The sequence below is a fragment of the Acomys russatus genome, chromosome 23, assembly GCF_903995435.1.
Source record: "Acomys russatus chromosome 23, mAcoRus1.1, whole genome shotgun sequence".
Taxonomy (NCBI): Eukaryota; Metazoa; Chordata; class Mammalia; order Rodentia; family Muridae; genus Acomys; species Acomys russatus.
Genome location: NC_067159.1, coordinates 11052310 through 11076943, shown reverse-complemented (window position 1 = coordinate 11076943; position 24634 = coordinate 11052310). Strand labels below are relative to the sequence as shown.

The window sequence follows — 24634 nt, the reverse complement described above, 5'->3', positions numbered from 1 at the left end:
TTAAAGGTAATTTTAAAACTTTGTGGTGTCTGTTTTTAAAAAGCCTGGTGTGGGCACTCACCTGTAATCCCATCACTAGAAAGGCAGAGGAAGGAAGACCACTACAAGTTCAAGGCCAGCCTGTTCTACATCATGAATTCTAGGCAAGTGAGAACTGAGTAACAAGAGCAGCTATCAAGAAATCAAACAAAGCCGGGCGTGGTGGCGCACGCCTTTAATCCCAGCACTTGGGAGGCAGAGGCAGGCGGATCGCTGTGAGTTCGAGGCCAGCCTGGTCTACAAAGTGAGTCCAGGATGGCCAAGGCTACACAGAGAAACCCTGTCTCGAAAAACCAAAAAAAAAAAAAAAAAAAAAAAGAAATCAAACAAAAATTATCTTAAAAAGATAATATGTACATATGTACATAACCTTTTTTTTTTCAATTTAAATGCACTTTATTTTTAAACAACCTACAAGACATGTTTTTTTTTTTTTCTTACAAAAACAGTGCCTCCGCTCCGAATAAATCACAGTCAAAATAAAAGCTCAAGATGACATCAGTCCCATTTGTCCCAGTCCTGGTATTGTATGGATGGCAAGCAGCAGCCAGTCATGGTGACGGGTCCAGTTTGTTAACATTTTTCCACCTCTAAGCCATCCTTAAAGAAAATCATGAAGGGAGTCACACCATCTTCACGGTAGTCCAGGAGAGCAACCATACTACCATCTGGGTTCATGGTCTCACCAATTAAAAAAAAACTGGTAGTTATTGAAATTAGCAAGGATGTGCTTAACTTGCTCTGCAGCCCCAGTCATAAAAGGCATTACTCTTTGTGTTTTCTGTTCTTCAAGTTTGCCTTTGAGTGATTTCATGTAATCTTTGATGCACTTTTTCTAGGCCTCTTTTGTGAAGCTGGTTTCTTGTCATGGTTCATGACAATATCAACCCAGTGACTACTGTGCTTTCGGTACCTTCGCCCTCCAGGCCTGCAGCGGAAGCGTTTCCACCAGTGAGCGGGTCATCGATGTTACCCTCTGTTCTACTGACCATCTTGCCCTCCACCTCCAGGCACAGCCTGTCTGCCATCTCCCGGATCTTGTAGATGTCGGAGAACAGCACATCAGGGCTGATGAGGTCCCAGCAGATGATCATGGTGGCGGCTGGGGACAGCGGCGCTAGCCTGACAGCGTCGAGTGGTGCTGGGGGCGAAGCGGGCGGAAAAGGCCAACTCGGGCTCTCCCCAACCTCATATATACATAGCCTTTAAAAGAAATTAACCTGATATTTGCTACAACTCGGATGTTTATGCTAAGGCTGGGCTACAGTTCATTGGTTGAGCACTTGCCTAGTGTGAGTTTGGTCCTCAGCACTGCACAGAAGAGTTGCAAGGGTGTGTGGAGGGAGGTTAGAGAAAAGAAGTGCTAAGTGTGGTAAGTGAGACCCAAAAAGCCAGTTCTATGATTCTACCGGTATGAGGTACCTAGAACATCAAGGTCCTGGGAAGAAGAGCAGTCACTAAGGGGAGAGAGGATGGAATGAGTCATGATGTAATGGCACAGAGGTTTGTTTTTTTTTTTTTTTTCTAAAAGAAAAGTTCTGGAGATGGACAGTGGTGATGATGATCCAGTAACGGGAATGTGCCGAATGCCACTGACACGTTTTTAAAAATGTTACAGGAATAAATTAAGAAAAAAGGAAAGTGATTGAAATGTGAAGCTTTTGCAGCTCAGTACTCCATGTACCACCCAGTCCATCACAGGGACTCTAGATAGATTCATTGAGAAGAACAAACAAACAAAAAAAAAAAAAAAAAAACCCAAGAACTTAACATTCTAACTACATAGAGATTAATGTGTGTTTGGGAAATTGGAAGCTTTTGTTGTACTGGGTTGGTGATGGTGGTATCAGCCTTGTGCATGTTACACATGTCCTCTGCCACCAGGCTACCCCCAGCCCTGACTTGAAGGAAACTGAGAAAGTTCAGTGTTTCTTATTGACACTTAATTTTTAAAGTTTTTTTTTTTGTTTGTTTTGTTTTGTTTTTGTTTTTTGTTTGTTTGTTTTTTGGTTTTTTTGGTCAACTTATCACTAGCTGGGATTATCTGGGAAGAGGGAACCTCAACTGAGCAGATGCCTCCATCAGTCTGGCCTGTTGGCAAGTCTATGGGGCATCTTCTGGATTAATGACTGGTACGGAGGGCCCAGTCACTGTGAGCAGTGCTGTCCCTGGGCCAGTGGTCCTGGCTTATAAAACAGCAAACTGAGCAAGCCGAAAGCAGCACTTCACGTTCTCGGCTTCAGTTTTTGTCTCCGGCTCCTGCCTTGAGTTGCCACCCTGGCTTCCCTTCATAACATCAACCTTTTTCTCTCCAACTTGCTTTTGGTCACAGTGTTTTAACACAGCACTAGAAACCTAACTAGGACAGTTAGGTACAGCCTGTCTAAATGAAATACTGCGAGAGGAGAGTGCTGTTGCTTCATGGAGAAATGTCATGTAGGCACTAATAAAAATTCCACATTCAATCACAGAATGGGAGCTCTTACATTTTGGTGCCAGTCTGGAGAGAAGACTCAGTGGTTAAGAGCACTGGCCGCTCTTCCAGAGGTTCTGAGTTCAATTCCCAGCAGCTCCCAACCATCTATAATGAGATCAGGTGCCCTCTTCTGGAGTTCAGGTGGACATGCAGATTAATATTAATATGAGAGAGAGAGATTTTGGTGCCTTTTTGATAGTTTTGCAAGGAAAGGAAAAGGGCTCCTTGATTGATGGTTGTCATAATTATTTTAGAGATACAGTGTAAGATATAAACTGTGGCAGCATGATAGTTTTCCAAGTTAATTGCTCAATAAATATAAAGGAAATAGAGCTATTTGTTAACCTAGGATCACTTGGTGTCAGACATTCCTGGGCAAAATACAGGAAATATGCAGGGAATTTTTAAAAGTAATTTTAAATCAATTGAAGTCTCTTTGCTCTTCTTAAATATTATGTTCTGCAAATCCATCTGTCCACATTTATCTCTAGCAGCTACAATTTGTTATTTACATAAAAAGACATTTTAGATTTGGCTGCTTCCCTATATGAGATTTTTTTAACCTCCATCGTTTTGTAGGACTATTTAAAAATAACTGTTTTTAATGCAAGGATATTGGGAGTTTTATCTGCTTTGATTCTTGCAAATGTCTCCTGAAATAGTAATTGACACTCCTGGCTGATGACTGAGCATAGCAGGAGAACTCATACAAACTGGGGGCTCTGTGCTTTTGAGGCCCTTGCTTGAGGACAAGCCACCAATGACCAGTCCTTTGCTCTGTCCTTCATACAAGCCAAACTTAGATCAGTCTGCAGGCTCTAGAATTTTCTGTTCTCTCCCCTTTTATCTTGTACAGCTATTTCCTACAATATATGTCTTAGAAATTTTTATAAGCTGAACTGAGTCTTCAAAATTTAACCCTAGCCCTCAGTGCCTCAGAATGTGACTGTATTTGGATAGAGGGCTTTTATTTTATTTTATTTTACTTATCTATGGGTTTTTCGAGACAGGGTTTCTCTGTGTAGCCTTGATTGTCCTGGACTTGCTTTGTAGGCCAGGCTAACCTGTAACTCACAGCGATCCGCCTGCCTCTGCCTCCCGAGTGCTGGGATTAATGGCGTGCGCCACCATGCCCAGCGATAGAAGGCTTTTAAAACCGCCTTCAAAGGAGCCAGTTAGGGTAGCCCCTATGCACTCTGACTGACGTCCTTATAAAAAGAGGAAATTTGGACACACATAGAGACCCCAGGGATAGATGCTCACAGAGGAATTACTACGATGAGAGGATGGCTGTCTGCTAGCCACAAGAAGCCTCAGGAGAAACCAAACCCATCAGTACTTGACCTTTGATTTCTAGCCTCCACACTATGAGAAACAAACTTCTGTCATCCAAGCCACCCACCCTGTACTATTCTGTTTTGGCAGCTTTTCAAAACTAGCCGGGCAGTGGTGGCATACACCTTTAATCCTAGCACTTGAGAGGCAGAGGCAGGTGGATTGCTGTGAGTTCGAGGCCAGCCTGGTCTACAAAGTGAGTTCAGGACAGGCTGCACAGAGAAACCCTGTCTCAAAAACAAAACAAAACAAACAAACAAAAGAAAGAAAGACAGACAGACAGAAACTAGCTCACATGTCAGATTCCAACTTGATATTTGCTTCTTGGTGCAGCTAGACTAACACAAGTGTTAGGAGAGATCCGGAAAACACAAGTTAAACATTTAATGACTGGCCAGGCACTGTGGCCCACACCTATAATCCCAGCACTAGGGAAGGCAGAGGCAGGCAGATCTCTCTGAGTTCAAGGCCAGCCTGGTCCAAAAAGTGAATCCAGGACAGCCAATGCTACACAGAGAAACCCTGTCTTGAAAAACCAAAGATTAAAAAAAAAGTTTCCTGGCTGTTTTACTCCTGCTAGGTAGAGAGCATGCTGTGCTAAGTAGTATAGATGAGTAGCTCCTAGCACAAGGTGGTGGATGAGCCACTTGCTAAAGGCTCTATCAGTGTTGGCCTGGGAAAACATCCCAGTAGAGGGAAAGCCCTCGGAAGTATCATTTCAGGAACTTGAAATACATTGGAAGGTAATACGTATAAGGACAATGGCATTGTCTGGTTACTGCTACCCAGACTCTGAAGAGGAATAATGGGAAAGCTTGGTGAATGACCAAGTTTGGAAGATGGAGGAACTCCTTGTAATTGAAGAGCTGACACAGATGAGCCACAGACTCAGGGCATGAGAGTCACAGAGCTCCAGAGACTTACGATGTACAGCCAGAGCAGGTCAACCCCTATTTAAAAAAGCCAGGGACCCTGAAACAATGGATAGGATGTCTAGGTGGGCATCCTTAGGGATACTTGCTCTGCAGGTCTCTGTGTACTTTCAAAGATGGAGGGGCTGTCTGCCTCTCTAACACAGTGGTGGTAAGGGTGAGTACATAGTCACTCTCCCACAAATAAAACCACAGGACTTGTTCCTACTTCCTCTCCTGACTGCTAGACCAATAACCAAATAGAAGCAAAACCCAGCTGGGACCTGATAAGATTTTTCTATCAAGGAGCTAGGTGAGCAGAAAACAAGGGAATGTTCCGGAATTCAATTCTGAGGTCCTTTGATCAAAGGGCTAGGAATTAGACAATCAAGATTCATCTATTTGGGAGCACTTCTTCAGTCATAGGATTTAACATCCGAATAAGGACCAAGGCATGAAAGTCACTGCTGGAGTTGTCATAGTCACCTAGAGGAATTATGGTCAATGCTGAACGAAATAGAAAGGCTTTGAGTTGCTCCAATACCTCCAGAAGAATCAACAGAAATGTAGGAAAATTGGCTGTATGGAAACATAGTGCATGTGAGACCATATCGTTTCATAGAAGAGCACAAAAGAAACACCGTTTACTGAGGCTACTAAAAATGCCCTGGTAGTAGGGGTATTGGTATCCCTAAATTCTCTGCTATACTGAGCTGACAACTGGAGAACCCCTGACAGCGCTGGAACTCATGCGCCGTGATGGGAACGGTGCCACTCCACTGTCCATGTGATGGAGGTCAGATGGTGCTGTCTAGTCGCCAGATTCTGAGGTCCAGTTACCATAAAGACCAGCAAGAGCTGGCAAGAGAATCAAGGTGGAAATGTCCAAGTTATCCTCATCTTCGTTAGAGACCATCACCCCCACTTTGACCATATTTCCCAGCAGTTTTCTATTGAAGTTGTCTGAGGTATGAAAAGGCGCACTTTGGAGCTTGTGGTGCCTGCTCTTGTGTTAATTTGACTGGGCCATTGAGTTCCCAGATATTTGATCAAAATCTATTCTGGGTATGTGAGGGTGTTTCTGAATAAGATTAACATTTGAATTGATAAACTCAGTAAAGCATTTTGCCTTCCCTCTGTGATGAGCCTCCCCCCACTATTCAGTGGAAAACCTGAATAGAACAAAAATATGGATAAGAGGAAGCCCCTGCCTGGCTGCTTAAGGGGAGATGTTGTCTTTTTTGACCTTTAGGCGTGAACTAGTTCTCAGGGTTCCAGCCTTCAGACTCCTACCTAAACCACTGGACTTCCCAAGTCTCATACATTTGTACTGGAACCAACTATACACTGCTTCCCCTGGGTTTCCATCTTATTGACCACAGATCTTAGGATTTGTCAGCCTCCATAATTATGTTAGACAATTATTTTCTTAACCTCTCCTTCTCCCTTTCCCTCTTTAGAGTCTAGGAGTCAGATAGAGCTTTGGTAGGCACAAAGACAAGGAAAAGAGGCTCTAAGCAGATTAACATATGCTTTGCTTAACATTGAAGATGACTGCCTTCTGGCCTAACTTCTCTTTCTAAGGCATTTGTCACAGTAATGGAAACTTAGTGAAATTAGAGACAAACTCTGGGCCCTAATATGGCTCCATTGCTCAAGATCACCTGGCCATATATCAGTGACAGTTTGGAGGAGACAGTGGTCCCTTCTCACAGTAGTGATCACCTGTTCTAAGCATTGGTTTTCTTTTCCTCCTCACAGATCTTCAGGTAGAAGTGTTACTATCACTCACTGTCAGGGAGCTTATGGTATACCCAAGCCACACGCGTAGGATGCTGTGAAGGAGGGTTTTTGTTTTAGGATAAAAGAGTGAGATGCAAGAGTGGGCCCAGAGTCTGGCCTCAGAGAGAGCTATGATTTTTATTCTGGTGAAAGTGAAGGGTTGTTCAGAGGCAACTCTGAAAGAATTCAGAATGTGACCCCAATGATTAAATGAGACCTGCCTACTGGCCAAAGACTGGATCCTGGCACAGGCCCACTTACCTTTCCCAACAGTGACCCACGTTTCTAGTATCCCAAATCTGGGATTGGCAGAACTGGTCCTCCTCCTAATTAGGAAACACAGGAAGTATCTATCTAGTTGAGCTACAAGTAGTGACTGCTGCTAGGGCTTTCTAGACTCCTTAAGCTGTTGGAGTGATGTTTTTGTGCACTGTGTAGTCAAATGCTGATTTCTGTACCCAGAGAGTTGAGTATAGGCCCAACTTTGGTAGTGTCATTTTTATGAAGCATCTCTTGTCTCAATACTTTATTAAAAAAATTGTTCTCCATCACCTTCTGGCTGGTTTTAATAAAAATCTGATGGCCAATAAGCTGAGGCATGATTAGGAGGCAGGACTTCTTGGCGGAGAGAGGGGGAAATCTGGGAAAGAAGGGGCATACAAGGACTCTCCATTGGGACACAGAAGCAGAAAGAGCAGCCAGGGCAAGATGAAGATGGCAGGTAACAGGCTGTGTGCCTGGGAAGTAGGCCTGGCCAGTATTATCAGGTTACAATACCTGAGTATCTGCCCAGCTACTGTACCTGAAGCTTTTAAGAAATGTAAAGGTCTTGCTGTCATTATTCAGAGCAAGGGAAGGCATAAACAAAAAATCCATACTTTTACATTAAGTCCAGAGACCAGTTAGTAAAAAGAGGTGTCAGTATCATGACAGAAGTAATTGATTATGAGCAATGGGAAGACACAGGCCTGTCAAAGCCCAGGTGCTACATTTAGATGTCTCCTATTATCCCCATGGCCCATTGTAACTGAGTGAACACATGGAGCCAATATGACTGGAGAAGATAGGAATTGCCACAAGTTAAGATTTGGATCATGGGGCTGGAGAGATGGCTCAGTGGTTAAGAGCACCACCTGCTCTTCCAGAGGTCCTGAGTTCAATTCCCAGCAACCACATGGTGGCTCACAACCATCTATAATGTAATCTGATACCCTCTTCTGCAGATAAGACACTCATATGCAATAAATAAAATAAATAAATCTTTAAAAAAAAAAAAGATTTGGATCATGAGGCTGGAGAGATGGCTCAGAGGTTAAGTGCACTTCTGCTGGCTACTCTTCGAGTTCCTGAGTTCAATTCCCAGCAACCACACGGTGCCTCATAGCCATCTATGGTGAGATCTGGTGCCCTCTTCTGGCGAGAGGGCAGAATACTATATACATAATAGATGAATACAGAAATCTTTACAAAAAAATATTTGGATCATATCACTACATACCTCACCAAGACCTGCTAAGGTAATACTTAGGGTGAAGAGATTTTTAGAGTGGGTTGTAGAGGAGAGAAAACTATCACTTGTGTCCTCTGTGGTCAACTGTTATAGTTAATACTGCTAACTTTGCTCTAGAAGTTTCCCTTTTAGAAGAAAAACATATGGGAACCATGGAAAAGATTCTCAAACCTGGCGTGAAGGAGTAGATCTGTGGGCAGTGACTGGTGCTTATGAAAATAGGCCTTTCAGCTTGCCTATTGCGGCGTCACGGGTAATTGATTAACTCAGATGCTCACTTTCAGGATACACCAATGTGTTGGCAATGGAGACCATGCTTCCTATGAGCTATTACTAGCACTATCTACGACCCAACTAATGCTTTTTTTTTTTTTTTTTTTTTAAGATTTATTTATTAGGTACACAGTGTTCTGCCTGCGCAGGCCAGAAGAGGGCACCAGATCTCATTGTAGATGGCTGTGAGCTACCATGTGGTTGCTGGGAATTGAACTCAGGACCTTTGGGAGAACAGCCAGTACTCTTAACCTCTAAGCCATCTCTCCTCCAACCCCCAACTAGTGTTCTATTTTGGTTAAGAACTACACATAAAGCTGGGCATGGTGGCACACGCCTTTAATCCCAGCACTCGGGAGGCAGAGGCAGGCGGATCACTGTGAGTTCGAGGCCAGCCTGGCCTACAAAGTGAGTTTAGGACAGCCAAGGCTACACAGAGAAACCCTGTCTCAAAAAACAAAACAAAACAAACCAAACAAACAGAAAGATTCAATTTCAGAGGGGTGTTTGAAGAATGTAGTAGCAATTTTTATATTTTAATATAATATTTTATTTCTTTGAGAATTTTCTAAAATGTATTTTGAACACATTCACCCCTACAACTCCTTCCAGGTCCACACCCCTTTCTCTACTGTCTCAACCTAATGCCTTTTTTTTTTTTTTTTTTTTAATAACCCACCTAGTCAAACTTGTGCCTATATACTCACGAGTGTAAGGATGTCAACTGGAACATGGTCAACCTACCAGAGGCCACACCCTTAGAGAAAACTGACACTCCTTACCCCAGAAGCATCAACAGTCAGTAGTTTCTCAGCCAAAGCTGGGGGTCCAAAGCTCATGGACCTCCTCCTCTTTCCTAGCAAATTTAATGCAGATAAAATAAAAGAAATAAAGCCATCTAGATGGCTTAGTGAGTAAAAGCAATTGCTCACAACCAGACAAGCCTCACAACTGGAATTTGATCCTCAGAACCTACAGCGGAAGGAGAAAAAGAATTTCATCAGAAACATGTACAATGGATCTGCTGGCAGTAGCAGTATTCTGTTTTGAGATGTTGTGACTTAGACACTCCCCCCTCCCCTTTTGTAGCTTTGATAACTTTAATTAGAGTTCAAATAAAATCTGAACAGAAAACAAAACAAAGCAAAGAATAAACTATGAAGATTAGCCAAGAGAAAAATGTAAAAAAAAAATACTAATATTCGTACTAAACAAAGTGACATCACTATAGGTCCTATAGACACTAAAAATGTAAGAGGATACTATATATAACTTTGCACCAATTTGACAAGTCACACGAAATGGGAAATGTATTACAAAACAAAACTTATCAGGACTGACACCAGAATAAACAGAAAATTGCGTATTCTAAAGGAATTGAACTCATAATTGAAATCATGCTACAGAGAAAACTCCAGATGGCTTCACTGGTGAGTTCTTTCCAGCATATACACTGCTTTTAGAAAAGCATAAACGACATTCACACTTTCTAATGTTTATATATTACTCTCTCTCTCTGGCTTCACATCCCCCACCCCGTGCAGTATTTATTGTGCACGTCTATGTTCAGGGCACACTGTTAAATAGTTTGCATACGATGGTGAATAAAAGTTCTTTCTTGGTGGGGGACTAGGAAGAGGGACGTCAGTGTTGTCTGAAGGAGCGGGTACATACAGAAGATGCAATGAAGTAGGTGCTGAGAAAGACGTGTATAAAACACTGTGACAGATGGAGATGAAATCCAGGGACGGGACAGCTTTACAGGCTGGAGGAGAGACAGAACAGACGACAATATGTCCTGTGATATGGCCGTTAAAAATCTGAAATATAGATGTTTCTTCTAGGTTTTTTTGTCTTCAATCTTTGCCCTTTATTCCCCAACCCTTTAAAAAACAAACAAATAAAACTCTTTCCTTAGAATTCCGTCCTTGGTTTCCATGTTTTATGCATTCTTTCTAAATGATCTCATCCATTCTCACTCTGGTGCCCGTCACATGCAAAACCTATGCCTCCAACCTCTACCTCTCTCTCTCGTCTACTTGAGGACTTTGCCTCCACACTGACCCTCTTGTCAAATCAGCAGTATTTCCTTCCCTCTTGACAAAGCCTTCCAGTGGTGGCGTGACCTCCAGTTTGTATGCTACCTCTCTGCTTCCCGTCACACAGCGAAATGCCTCACTTCCTTACTTTCTGCTGTTTTCTGCTCTGCTCCAATGAAGCTTTCGCCCCATTTCTCTTCTGACATTGTTCTCATCCAGGTCATGCTAGCCACCCCAGCTCTTACGTACTTGACGCGAGCAGCGGCTGGTGTGAAGACCACTTGTTTCTTGAATGACGTCCTTTGCTTCCATTGTCTATAGACACTTCTTCCCAAACTCTTCATTAGATAGATTCCCCCCCCCCCCTTTTTTTCTTAACCTTTAAGAATTTGGAGTAGTCTAGTCCTCTACTCTTGAACTAATACTTATTTTTTTAAGATTTATTTATTTGTATTTATATGTGTGGTGATTTGCCTACAATATGCGCATGCGCAACACACACACACACACACACACACACACACACACACACACACACACACACACGCTTGGTGCCCGTGGAGGTCAGGAGAGAGCATCAGATCCCCTGGAATTGAAGGTGCAGATGATTGTGAACCTCCAGTTAGACAATGGGACCTGAACCTGGGTTCTCTGCAAAAGCAGCCAGTGCTTTTAAACCACGGAACCATCCATCTCTCCAGCCCAATACTTAGGTTTTATACTCATTTCTCAGGGAAAAAAATCATTTCTAGGTGATTGAGAGATGGTGTAGTAGTTAGGAGCACAAACACATCACATCGCTCCTGCAAGAGGACATGAGTCTGGTTCCAGCACCCATGTTCAGAAACTTACAATGTCCTGCAACTCCAGCTCCAGGAGACTCAGTGCCTTCTTAACTCCTGGGTCACCTGCACTCACGTCTGTCCATAACCACACACGTACGTGCAAATACACTAATTAAAAATAGCAACAAAAACCAGGAGTGGCGGTACATGCCTTTAGTTCCAGCACATGGGAGGCAGAGACAGGTAGATCTCTGTGAGTTAAAGGCCAGCCTGATATACAGAGAAAGTTCCACAGAGAGTCCAGGGCTCCCCGTCTCAAAAGCAAATGAATAAAAATAAGGTAGGTGTGATGGCACATGGTTTTTAACCCCAGTACTTAGAAGGCTGAGACAGGTGGGTTTAGTGTAACTGTAGTTCCTCTGTTAACACCTGCTTTCATCTTTAGTGTAACTGAAGCCATTATGTGTTTAGTCTCCATTTTGATAACAAGGTGAAACTGAGTTCAAGTTCTGTCAGACATAAGAATAGCCTTTTACTTTCAAGTCTATACTTGTTAAATGTTCTGCTTGGATTGCTGATAAATGTATGTTCAACTTAAGCAAAACCATAATATCCTGCTATGTTCCTTTCTCTTGGAATGATAGGGAACTGGAAATTTCCCTACCCTAAATCCCAGCCAGTCCTCTTACAATACTTTGTCTAGCTACCTAGGCACAATGTACCTGGAATAGAATTGATTCTTCCTTGCCTGGCTATGATTTTTTCCTTTAAAAACTCACTCTGGGGGCTGGAGAGCTGGCTCAGCCGTTAAGAGCACTGTCTGCTCTTCCAGAGATCCTGAGTTTAATTCCCAGCAACCACATGGTGGCTCACAACCATCTATAATGAGATCTGGTGCCTTCTTCTGGTGTGGTGTACATGCAAGCAGAACACTGTATATGTAATAAGTAAATAAATCTTTAAAAAAAAAAACAAAACACCTCACTCTGAGAACATCTCAGGGTCACAGTCTTGGTTGCCTAATCCAGACTGTGTCTCTGACAGGTCAAATTTGCTTAGTGTTCAATAAACTTCCTTCTGAGTCTGGTGTCCAAGTGGTCAGTGTGTGGTTATTCCTGAACCACAACAGTCTACATAGTGATATTTAGATTATCCAGGACTGCACAATGAGACACTGCCTAAAAGGGAATCATTTGTATATCATTGATTTGTTTGTTTGTTTGTATTTTGAGACAGGGTTTTTCTATGTAACCCTGGCTGTCCTGGAATTCTCTTTGTTTTGTTTTTCACTTATGTACATTGGTGTTCTGCCTGCTTGTATGTATGTGTCAGGTTGCCAGATCCCCCAAAACTGGCGTTACAGACAGTTGTGAGCTACCATGTAGGTGCTGGGAATTGAACCTGGATCGTTTGGAAGAGCAGCCAGTGCTCTTAACCACTAAGCCATCTCTCCAGCCCTCTGGCCTTCAACTCACAGAGATCTGTCTGCCTCGCCTTCTGAGTTGTAGGATCGAAGGTGTGCACCACCATGCCAGGCCATGTTGTTGGTTCTAAAAGTGTGTATCTCCAACCTCAGCCTTTCCCTTGAAAAGCCACTTATCTTCACTGGCCACTGTGCGTGGATGTCCTGAGTATGTCAAACTAAAGACATCCAAGACTGAATTGGGGGGTGGGGATGGCTAAAGGGGGTGACTGAGCATGTTAATAGCTTTTGTTGCTTTTGCAGAGGAAAGGTACCCAGCACCCACAATGGGTAGCTCATAACTTCCTGTAACTCCAGCTCCAGGGGATTCAGTGCTCTTTTCTCTCCCAGGAAGCAGAACAGATGGATGCGAGTGCTGGCTTCCCTTAGGTGCACACCGCACATAACCCACCCCAAAAATACAAACAACATATTTTTAAACTATGAGCTTCAATTTTCTGCTGCTCAAACCTTATTCTCTTGCTCTGTTTTTTTTTTTTTTTTTTTTTTTTTAATCTCAGTAATGGTAGTGATCACTACTCATTGTCAACTTGACTGGATTTAGAATGACCTAGGAGATACCCTGTGGGTATGTCTATGAGGGCATCTCCACAACTGTTTACGGAGGAGGTAAGACTCATGGACTGCTATCCTTAGCTGTCGGCCGGGGGGTGGGGGGGGGGGGGAGCAGAAGGAGGAAGCCAGCTGAGCACCAACATTCATCTGCCTTCACTTCCCGACTATGACACAGTATGACCAGCCACTTCATGTTACTGCCACCAACCTCCAGCCACTCTTGCCACCATATAGTTCCTGCTATGATGGACGGTACCCTCAAATTGCAAACAGATAAAATCCCTCCTCTCTTACGATGCTTTTATTGGACACTCTGTCACAGCGGTGAGAAATCTAATACAGTAATGGTTTTCCCAACGATCTTGTTACTCAGACTAGGCATATTAGGGAACTATCAATTCGTTCATTTTCATAATATCTTCACTAAATCATTTAATACATTTTATCAACCCTGCCTTCTACTTCAAACCTGATTATTTCACAAGACCTTCATCGTGAGTGTCGCCTGGGCCACCATCATCTTTCAGGTAGGTTCCTTATTTTGAAAAAATGTGTGTGTGTGTGTGTGTGTGTGTGTGTGTGTGTGTGTGTGTGTGTACCTGTCAGGTCTCTGCTGAAGTGTCACCTTTTCTTGGGTGCACTCACCTGTGCAAAGCCCGAATATCTTTTTTAATCACCCTCCACTTAAATTTTTTGAGAGCATCTCCCACTGAGACGCTTGCCGTTTCTTCCGGACTGGTTGGTCAGAATTCTCCTGTCTACCCTAAGCCCTCAAGTCTGGGGTTCAGGCATGAACCACTGCACCTACCTTATATGTGAGTTCTAGGATTCTAAACTAAAGTCTTTGTGCTTTTCTAGCAGGCTCTTCACCCATTGAGCCAACTTCTATATCTTTTCTTTCTAATCGGAAAACTGTTTTTACCCTCATCCAGTATACTCTACAGTACATGACTCTGTTCAAACTGTTCTAATGATTTGCATCAGACTTTGTCTCAGGTTCCTATTGCTGATAAACATCATGACCACAAGCAACTTTAAGAGGAAAGGGTTATATTTTTAATTAGAGTTGTAGTCTATCACGTAGGGAAGTCGAGGCAAGAACTAAAGCAGAAACCGTGCAGGAATGCTGTTTCCTGGCTTGCTGTTCAAGGTTTGCTCAGGCTGTTTTCTTATGCCACCCAGGACGACCTGCACAGACATATCACAGCACTTGGTGGTCTGGCCTCTCCTACGTCAGTCAATATTATTTTCCCAGTTGAAGTTCGCTCTTCTCAGATAAACCCAGACTATGTCAAATTGACAAACAAAAAAAACTAGCCAGCACTCACTTCTTTCCGTGACCCCCAGACCCTCATGACCCAGCCTCTTGCTGTGTTATGACTTTCTCTCCTCCTCGCCTCCCCTCTCTTACCATGATTTCATTGTTTCTCAACCACATGACAGGCTCATTGCTGGATCTCTGTGCTGACTCTTCATTCTGCCGGAAGGACCCTTTCTCCTAATATCCGCATGGCTCATTTCCTCACCTCATTCAGGTCCCTGCTGAAGCGTTGTCACCTTCTCTTGGGAAACCATCCTATCTAAAATCACTGTTCCACTTGCTACACTTTTACTTTGCTCTGTACATTTTGGTTTGTTCTCGAGACAAGGTTGCTATGTAGCCCAGGCTGGCCTAGAACTTGCCAAGTAGCTCAGTCTGGCTTTGAACTCGTGATCCCCCTTCCTCGCATCCCAGCATGTTCCGCTTTATTTTTCCAAGTTTATAACAATACAGGCATTCTCTCACATATGCACTTTTTTTTTTTTTTTTTTAGTTTTCCGAGACAGGGTTTCTCTCTGTAGCTTTGGCTGTCCTGGACTCACTTTGTAGACCAGGCTGGCCTCGAACTCACAGTGATCCGCCTGCCTCTGCCTCCCGAGTGTTGGGATTAAAGGCGTGCGCCACCACCTGGCTTGCACTTTCTTATTGGATGTATGGTGTGACCACTCTACTAGAGTTGAGCTACATAGTAACCGAGTTCTGCCTATTCATTCTGCCTCTCAGACATGTCTGTATCCACCTCCGCTCCATTCCCACGCTCTCTGCCCCCAGTCACTTGTGATCCCTTGCTTGGACTGCTTTGGTATTCTACCTTTCCCCCATGCTACTACAATATAATAGCATTCTGGGTGATGTCTGTTCATATCTGTTCTCTTTATATAAAACTGTTTTGTGAGGGATCCTGTTTTGCATATTAGACAAAATAAGCCTCTTTCCAGAGGAGGTGAGCCATTTCCCACTACATCTCCCACTGTCATAGTCAAGGTTTCTTTTGCTGCGAAGAGACACCATGACCATGGCAACTTTTTTTTTTTTTTTTTAAGATTTATTTATTAAGTATACAATGTTCTGCCTGCATGTACACCTTCACACCAGAAGAGGGCACCAGATCTCACTACGGATGGTTGTGAGCCACCGTGTGGTTGCTGGGACTTGAACTCAGGATCTTTGGAAGAGCAGCCAGTGCTCTTAACCTCTGAGTCATCTCACCGGCCTCCAATCACAGCAACTCTTAAAAAGGAAACTATTTATTTGAGGCTGCCTTCTACTTTCAGAGGTTTAGTCCATTATCAGCATTTTAGAAAGCATGGTGGGTGGCACGCAGGCAGACACGGTGCTGGAGAAGGAACTGAGAGCTCTACATCTGGATGGGCAGGCAGCAGGAAGAGAGAATGCCACACTGGTCCTGGCTTGAAACCTCAAAGCCCACCCCCGGTGACAAACTTCCTCCAACAAGGCCACATCTCCTAGAAGAGCCATTCTCTACGAGCCTATGGGGGCCATTTTCTTTCCACCAGCCACACTCATTATTTCCTGCCTCTACTCTCCCAAGAGTGCCCAGGGCGTGCGTCTTTTGTGCTTCTTGCCTCTCTCCTGGGACATGTTCCTGCTTCTACTTTGGTGCACTTCGTGGCTCACAGAGAGATGAGCATTCCCCCACTCTGGTGATGCTTCTATTGCATTCTCATACTGTACTTAGCTGGTTCTTTTTCAGGGGAGAAGCTTCGGATATATGAACTCCCGAAGAGGAGAAGCTTCCGTGACTTCGCAGAGCAGCTCCTGCCACAGTGTAGGTGGAGATAGGGAGACGGTACAGCGTGTTCAAAACACAAGGAGCCTGACATACGGGCACTCTGAGGCACAAAGGAGCCTGACACGCTGGGGAAATAGAGGAGTCAGTTGCATCCACAGCCTGGTCCGCATGAGGGGAAACAGCAGGATGACCTGGAAAGACTTGGATGAGGGGTTGGAGAGATGGCTCAGAGGTTAAGAGCACTGGCTGTTCTTCCAAAGGTTCTGAGTTCAATTCCCAGCAACCACATGGTGGCTCACAACCATCTATAATAAGATCTTCTGACCTGCAGGTGTACACGCAGGAAGAACACTGTATTCATAACAAATAAATAAATCTTTAAAAAAAAAAAAAAAAAAAAAAGACTTGGATGAAATCACAGGAGTCTTGCTGAAAGATTTTAGGTAAGGTAATGTCAAGATAAAAACTTCTCTCAAATGTCCTTACAGGATAACAACACCAGCACCAGCTCATGAGCAGGGGGAGAGTGATGGCTCCGGAGTTAAGACCGCTGGCTTCTCTCCCAGATGGCCATGGGTTTCAGGACACAGTGGTGACTCACAACCATCTGTAGCCCCAGTTCCAGGGAATCTGACGCCCTCTTCTGGCGTGCATGGTCACTAGGCATACACAGTGCACACGTGCACAGACATAGATGCAGACAAAGCATCCATCCATATGTTTTTTTAATGTCATGGTTTTGGTACAGTGGTGTGCATCTGTGATCCCCACACTCAGTAGATAAAAGCAAGAGGATCAGGTATTCAAGATCATTTATCAGCTGCCCATCTGACTGAGCCACCCGAGCCTGTCTCACACCAACAAAAAAAAAATGATGGTCATAATAGGCTTGGTGACTCATGTGTGTAGATCTCGGCAGGTGGGAGCCTGAGAATGCTGTGAGTTTGAGGCCCGTTTTGTATAGCAAGTTCTAGGCCAGGACGACAAGGCCCTGTCTCAAAAACACACAGTACACAGGGCCTGCAAGGTGGCTCAGCAGGTGAAGGCACTTGCCAAGAAACTTGATCACCGGGTTCGGGTGCCTGGAACTCATATGGTGGAAGGAAAGAACCAATTCCACAAAGTTCTTTTCTGACCTGCGTGCACGTGGGTACACACCCCACCCCACCCTCACATATTATAATACATATCCCCACAAATTTAAAAGAAAAAATGTGAAATTAAATCCACACCAAATCACAGTGGCTACCATGTAAAAGTGGGTTAAAGGGCCATACGATTGAGCACTACTGCAATAGTCCAATTAGAGGTAATGGTGGGAAAAAAAAAAAAAAAGAGGTAATGGTGGGCTAAGCTTAGTTGGGGACAGTAAGAAGTCAGCGGATTCAAGACTATCTTACAGGTAAAAGGACAAGACTGAGTAAAGGAGGGGTGAGGGTGTCTGCACAACTGAATGACCAGTGGACTCACTTTCTGAAATGGATTTTTCAGAGTAAAGCTCAAAAGAGTGACAGCTAAGCTGGAGGGTGGTGGCGCACGCCTTTGATCCCAACACTCCCGGGAGGCAGAGGCAGGTAGATCTCTGTGAGTTCGATGCCGGTCTGGTCTACAAAGCAAGTTCTGGGACAGCTAGGGCTACACAGAGAGACCCTGTCTTTAAAAAAAAAAAAAAGTGACAGCTGGAAGTTGAGGCCTGAGATGCCTGAGCATGCCATGTAAAGAGGACACTGAACAGAGGAGTGCTGGCTTCAGAAGAGATGCCTGTCCTGGGAAAACAATGACCTGTACAACTCTAAGAGTTAAAGACATGATAAAGAGATAAAGGCAGGCCGGGTGTAGTGGTGCGCGCCTTTAATCCCAGCACTTGGGAGGCAGAGGCAGGCGGATCGCTGTGAGTTTGGTCTACAGCCTGGTCTACAAAGTGACTCCAGGATGGCCAAGGCTACACAGAGAAACCCTGTCTCGAAACTGCCCCCCCCCCCAAAAAAAAAAGAGATAAAGGCAGAAACATGTCTGATGTGGAGATTTGGCTTGGAGTTAATAAGAACATGAATCTGAGAGGTCATCAGACTTTGAAGTGGCCCCGGATAATGACAGAAGATGAGAAAAAAAAGGAAAGGTAGACACTAGGTGCTTGAAGCTTGTCAAAGAATTGGGGAAAGAGGCCAATAGTTCGGAAGATAATAACACTGGGAAGGAAGATGAGCTAAGAAGACAAATGACAAAAAGCAGAGATTTCTACAGAGACAGAGGAAGAAGTGAGAAGGAACAGCCCAGATGTCTCCCTTAACTATATTCTCAGTTTCAGAGAATGAGGCTTCAAAGATCTTTAGGATTTGCAGATTAAATATGCAAAACAAACAAACAAAACCAAACAACTCAGCCCTTACTTTTTCAAATAAACTCCCCTCAAGGGGATTTAACAAGGCTGGAAAGCTGGCAGAGTGACATCAAAGTGTGCATGGGTAAGAGAGAATTAAGTGTAGGCGTCTGAGCTGGGCATGTGGCACACACCTTTAACCTTAGTACTTGGAAGGCAACAGTAGGTGGATCTCTAAGTTCGAGGCCAACCTGACTTACAGAGTGAGTTCCAGGACAATCAAAGGTGCGCAGAAAAACCTTGTCAGAAAAACTGAAAAAGAAGAAAGAAAGAAAAAGTGTTTGAGTGACATGTGACTAGAGGTTAAACCAATACAGAGGCAGCAGAGGAAGCATAAAGAACGAGTCTGATCACTTGGCTAATGAGTGCATTGATTAGTCCTACATTAAAAAAACAAAACAAAACAAAACAAAACAAAAAAACAAAAAAACGATCCCAGTAAAAACCCTGAGCACTGAGGCTTAAAGGAGCAGTGCGATCCAGCACCACAGGGAGGGCATGGATGCCGCCTTCCTGATCGTCCCAGAGCTCACTGTCTGAATCTCTTTTGCGGGCCATGGGTGATAGATAGCCTTTACAGTCTGTAATCACAAGTGTCCGCGTTCCTCTGTTCTGTATGTCCTCCCTGCATCTTACTGAACCGGAGTCACTCATGGGAACCTCTGGGTTCAGTAAACTAGCTCTTGCACATCCTGTTTGCTAGAGTTTAAGAGGCGGACGTTATCCACAAGCCCAGGGAATGGAGACAGAACCAAGATCCAGAGAAGCCCGTTCTGAAGAGAGTCCACGGACATGCTAGGATCAGAGCTAAACAGGGGTAGATGGTTTGGCTGGCTTGTGCAAGGCCCTTGGTAGTACTCCAGGTAGGGGCTAGGGGCCGGGGTGGGAGGGGAGGGAGGGGGGTCGGGGAGGGCGGAGGGAGCGATTTGTGGATGTAGCTAGGTGATGATAACTAGTCCTAGGCTTATCCCTTAACACTGGGGTGGGGAACGGCATGTAAAGATGTAAGCCCCGTGTAGGACGGGCCACCATAGGGAGGGTATCCTGGGAGACAGGGCCAGCCCAGAGAAAAGCCAAGGAGAAAGAGAGATAAAAACAAAGTCAGAGAAACAGACTGAGAGCCACACAGAAAGAGGGAAAATCAGGATCTGATGGTGATTTGAGCCCTGAGAGACGGCCATGATGAAAACTCTTGGATTCATTAGTTAGAGGACGCAATGAATTGCTTTCCTTGCTGAAGCTCATTTGAGAGTCTGCACTGGCAGAACTTTGGTGAATGCACTCGCTTTTCTGGTTCAAGCAGATTTGCAGCAACAGTAGGAGAAAGGCTTTGCGTGGAGGATTGTGGGTCAGCAGTAATTTCACTGATTTTTAAAGAAATATTATAACTTCTGAACATTTAACTAAGTACTTTGCTATTTGGAGCCTACACCAAATGCAGGCTAAAGAAACCCACAAGATCTCTCTTTCAAAACAAGGAAGAAAAGAAAAGGACAACTTTGCTTTATTGGTCATGCACATCTTATAGCATAATATCTTACAGGACAGGATGATGTTTCTTTTCTATTTGTATTTATTGTTCACCATCATTTTTTTATGTCTGTGGTGTAGAAGCGTGCACATCCCACAGCACGTATGTGGAATCAGTCCTCTCCTTCCACATTCATGTGGGACCCAGGGATTGAACTCGGGTCATTAGGCTTGCTCGGCAAGTGCTTTCTGGCCTTCAGGATAATGTTTCGAGGCCTAATAGCATCTCCTGTTTTTATAACTGACCTCAACGCTCTCTCACACTTAAAGCCGTCTTTGATTTCCTCCCCGCACTGAGTAGTTGGAATGCTTTACTGATGCTTCTGTTTTCATCTCCAGCAAAACTAAAGCACCAGGCTCTACTCCAATATATCGTGTATGTCCAGCATTTATGCTTTTTAAATTGAAAACTAAACAGCACTTAACACATCTGAAAGCAAACACTGTGATCCCGGCATGGTGGCCTATGCCTATAATCCTTGCCTTTGAGAGTGAAGATAGGACGTGGCGTTAGGAATGCAAGATGACACTCAGTTGCGTGAGGCCCAGTCCCCCAACACACACACACACACACACACACACACACACACACACACACACACACTTCCAAAACGTTAGCAAAACCAAAGTTTACAAACACAGTACAAAGTGTCCTCTGGCCACTGCTAGCTCTGCCGCTTTCTGAATAGCTAGCCCCCTTCCTTGAACTCCCCACCACGTTCGTCTCTGACGTAGCTGTTTGGAAGAGCTTCCAGACCTTACTTCCAAGCGGAGCCCCTATGGGATTTCAGAAGTATTGTCTCTGGCTGAAATGCTCTCCTGAGTCTTAGAGGGCCACAGCTACGGTCTGATTCTTCCCCATTCTCACGGGGAGATCTCTAACTTTGAAGCCTCCTTCAGCCTGGACCTTGGTGGCCTTTTTGCCACGAGAGTGTAGTGGAAGAGGGGGAGTTGGGGGGGAGGTTGGGAGTTAGTAGGACCTGGAAATAATGAGAGGGCAGAGGGCGATAGGGCATCTGGTAAGGGTTTATGTGAAAACTAAGGGATAGAGGGGAGACAGCATGAGTGAAGGAATCTTCTGGCAGATGTGGGAAGTGATATGGCAGCACACCGCAGAACACCCAAACCTCACTGCTTAAAAATAGCCCAGTGTATCAGAGCACTGACATGCAGAAATGCTGACATGCAAGCACGACTGCATCCCTGACCTGCAGGCAGAGTGGCCTCGGAATCTTGCTAATGTCCCCTCAGAGACACATCTTCTCACCAAGAGATTCTACTTTCTACAGTCTTGGCCTTAACCTTGGCAGGCCCCGGCTCTGTGTTAGGAAGGAAAGCTATTCACTTACCTTGCTTTGCACACTGCAGCCAGATTAACCTTACAGACCCAAGAAGTCACTCTTGGCTGTTACATGCTAGATTTTAGGAGCCAAGCTCTACATGTTCTGTTCAAAACTTAGTAGGAGACCGAGGATCGCAAATTTGAGGTCTCCTGTCTCAAAACAAATCAACCAACCCCAGCCATGAGTTATCAGTAAAATCCAGGAGTTTCTCACTCAGGGCCGTTGCCCTTTAGTACCATTCAAACCATATTTTCTAGCATTTGACTTTCATACATCCCATTCCCAGAGCAAACGGAAGTACTCACTTGTCCTCGGCATACCGGGTGCTCATATTCGTGCCTTTGTTTACATAAGAATGTTTCCTCTGTCTTACCTCAGAAAACAATGGAAGTATTTAAGCCATTGCTTCAGGGCCCAGGGAGATGGCTCCGTGGGGAGAAAGGCACTTGTCCAACCCTGGAGAGTGGCACCCATGCACTCTCCCACCTCCTCTTCCCGATATCAGCCCAAATAATAAGTAAAACCCTTAAAGGTATTTATTACATTAAATGCCACTAATTCAGATTCTCATATAGATATTGCTCTTAAACTATTATTTTTTGTTCTCCTAACAGGTAGACACAAACTATCTGTTGGGATATCTGTTATGGGGTAATCCTGCAGGTTTAATGAAAAGAAAACCAGCTTGGTGATGTGTGTGCCTGTATCAGCTACGGGTGAGGCTGAGGTACAGAGATCACTTTGGCCTAGATGCTTAAGAGCAGCCTCGGCAGCATAAACAGGCTGTCTCACTGAGCAGACAAAACCACTGAGAGAGGAACATTTGCTTGAATGTGTAGCTGGCTTGGCCACAGGGTGTGTGATAGTTACTTTACATGTTGCCAAAACGAAAAAAAATTTTTTTAAAGATTTATTTACTGTCACATTATAGATGGCTGTAAGCCACCATGTGGTTGCTGGGAATTGAGCTCAGGACCTCTGGAAGAGCAGGTGGTGCTCTTAACCACTGAGCCATCTCTCCAGCCCGCCATAACAAAATTTAAAACCTTTTTCTTTATGCATACTATTAAGAAAATGGAAAAAAAAAAAAAAAGCCGGGCGGTGGTGGCGCACGCCTTTAATCCCAGCACTTGGGAGGCAGAGGCAGGCAGATCGCTGTGAGTTCGAGGCCAGCCTGGTCTACAAAGTGAGTCTAGGACAGCCAAGGCTACACAGAGAGACCCTGTCTCGAAAAACCAAAAAACCAAAAACAAAAAACAAAACAAAACAACAACAACAACAAAAAGAAAATGAAAAAAGACAAACTAAAGATTGAGAGAAAACATGTATAAGTTGTGTGTGTGTGTGTGTGTGTGTGTGTGTGTGTGATATTCATAAGAGATACAGATATACCCGTCTATCTAAACATATCTCAAAGAATGCCCACCCAGAGTTTATGAAGATCTTTCATAACTCTGTAGTAAGGAAGCACAGCCTGGTTTTTTTTTTAGAAAGGCAAAAGCCCTGAGCAAACGAATTCACCAAAGAAGATATTCAAATGGAAAAATAAGAAAAGATACTAACGTTATTAGCTACTAGGAAAATGCAAAAGAAAACCACAACTAGATAGCCACGTGTCTCTCAGCATGATGAAAGCCTACAGGAATGAATTGTACCGAGTGCTGGAGCAGATGAGGTAACAGGGGGGCATTGCCAGGGCTACCACAGCCGCCCACCCTGCAAAGGGTTTGGTTGTTTAACATAAGGTTAAACTCACGTCTGCATATGACCTAGAAAGCCCGTTTCTGAGCATTTGTCTTAGACCTAGACATTTGTACTCACACAAGAATACATGAATGTCTATAGAGGTTCTACAAATAACAAAGAAAATGGAAGCAACTAAACGCACTCTCTGCAGGTGAATAGATAAACTATGGCGCACCATACTAAATAAATGTCAGGGAATACTGTTCAGCACCGAAAAGGATCAAACTACTGACACATTTGACAATGTGGGTAAAATAACAAAAACACTAAGCTGAAATGAACGAGGCCAGATACAAAAGGGTCATACTATATAGTTCTATTTGAAGTTTATTTTGATAGTTCATTTCAGGAAGACTAATACCGAATAATTTCAAATTCTAGGAAAAGCACATTTCATTTTTTGGAGCAAAGCCTTTTTAATGACTATATTTTACAGACGCACTGAAGAATCCTGTGACGCTGCCTGCATTGGATGACCACGGGTCTGCACACTGCTTTGCAGCTGGACCAGTAACCGCAGAACCTTTCATCTTCACCTTTATTGTTTACTGTGACCCCTGAATTATCCTCAAAGCAAGCATGCATCTTGCCTTCTATATGACTTGTCTAATTACCACTGCTGGATGGACCTTTTTCCTTAGCTCTGGTTTGCCTTTCTGAACTGTGGCCGTCACCATGTCACCCACAGACAGCAAGAAGTCTGCCCAGCTGTCCCTTGATTCCCTTCACAGAGATGATAGGCAAAGTTTTGTTTCCTGCATTGTTAGCGCAGATATCACACCAAGACCCAGGGATATGGAGGATTTTGCTCCAGAGGACCAACCATGTCCTCCCTTCAACATCTTGAACACTAGGAAAGAGAAAGGTACAAATTTCATTTTCAATGAAAAAAAAAAAAAGTCAGCATGGGGGCTACCTGGAGACTGACTGCAATCCATGTTGCAGGTCACGGTTATGGTGGTGGACATGGATGCATGCATTTGTCAAAAGTTGGGGTTGAAGTGCCCACATCTTTTTTTTTTTTTTTTTAATGATTTATTTATTATGTATACAGTATCCTGCATGTACACCTGCACACCAGAAGGGGGCACAAGATCTCACTATAGATGGTTGTGAGCCACCATGTGGTTGCTGGGAATTGAACTCAGAACCTCTAGAAGAGCAACCAGTGCTCTTAGCCGCTGAGCCATCTCTCCAGCCCCCAAAATGTCCACATCTTATTACTTTGCCAGACTGCTCTTTAGCAGATCACAATGTTTATCAAATTGCGGCTAGAGACCCACTATGAATGCGTCATCAAAGGGCAATAAATCACTATCTTGAAAGTAATGAGACCTAGGCTTTGTACTCAAAGGCTTAATTTTGTATTTAGA

General features: G+C 44.0%; 2 pseudogenes; both read right to left on the bottom strand.

Moving 5' to 3' along the window:
* Window positions 1-504: 504 nt before the first annotated feature.
* On the bottom strand, window positions 505-1133 carry LOC127206308 (translationally-controlled tumor protein-like; annotated as a pseudogene).
* Window positions 1134-23677: 22544 nt separating this feature from the next.
* On the bottom strand, window positions 23678-24103 carry LOC127206148 (60S ribosomal protein L23-like; annotated as a pseudogene).
* Between the last annotated feature and the right edge of the window lie 531 nt (window positions 24104-24634).